A 954-nucleotide genomic window follows, 5' to 3' on the forward strand; every position below is an offset into this window, starting at 1 on the left:
AACCTTATAGGGTGGGCGGCAGAGGGGGAGATCCCCGGCCGCGTCCTGCCTTTATAGGGCAGGCCCCGCCCCGAGCCAGCCGATTGGCCGGCTAGGGGGTGACACGGCCGGGAATCCCCCCAATCGTCTGGGGCCATCGCGTGTGTGGAGGGGCAGTGAAGCCCGCAACCCCACCTCCTTCTTAGTGTGGAAGTGGCTTTATCAGCACCACACTCTAACTAACTGAGCTGTCCAGGCTTTCCGGCCTGGGCTTGCGGCGTGTGAGGAGCAATTTCTGGTTGCATGTCACTTGTGGCAAAACCCTAGAAAAACACAATGCAGAACGACACTGGGGAAAATGTGGATCTCTACGTTCCTCGTAAATGCTCTGCTAGCAACCGGATAATTGGTGCTAAAGACCATGCCTCCATCCAGAGGAATATTTCTGAGGTTGATAAAGTCACAGGCAAAGTCAATGGCTAATTCAAAACGTACGCAATTTGTGGAGCAATTCGCAGAACGGGGGAATCTGATGACTCAATCCTGTGCCTTGCAAAGAACGATGGTATAATATCCAAGAATTTCTAAAGCATGATGAAGAAGCATGATGCGAAATTTGTTATGAAAGGTCCGTATAGTAAAAGCTATGGTTTTCCCAGTAGTGATGTATGGAAGTGAAAGCTGGACCATAAAGAAGGCTGATCGCCGAAAAATTGATGCTTTTAAATTATGGAGCTGGAGGAGACTCTTGAGAGTCCCATGGACTGCAAGCAGATCAAACCTATCCATTCTGAAGGAAATCAGCCCTGAGTGCTCACTGGAAGGACAGATCCTGAAGCTGAGGCTCCAATACTTTGGCCAGCTCATGAGAAGAGAAGACTCCTTGGAAAAGACCCTGATGTTGGGAAAGATGGAGGGCACAAGGAGAAGGGGACGACAGAGGACGAGATGGTTGGACAGTGTTCTTGAAGCTAC

General features: G+C 50.2%; 1 pseudogene; it reads left to right on the forward strand.

The window, feature by feature from the left end:
- Nucleotides 1-247: 247 nt before the first annotated feature.
- Nucleotides 248-567, forward strand: LOC128406770 (40S ribosomal protein S21-like; annotated as a pseudogene).
- Nucleotides 568-954: the final 387 nt, after the last annotated feature.

Source organism: Podarcis raffonei, chromosome 2 (genome assembly GCF_027172205.1).
Source record: "Podarcis raffonei isolate rPodRaf1 chromosome 2, rPodRaf1.pri, whole genome shotgun sequence".
Lineage (NCBI taxonomy): Eukaryota > Metazoa > Chordata > Lepidosauria > Squamata > Lacertidae > Podarcis > Podarcis raffonei.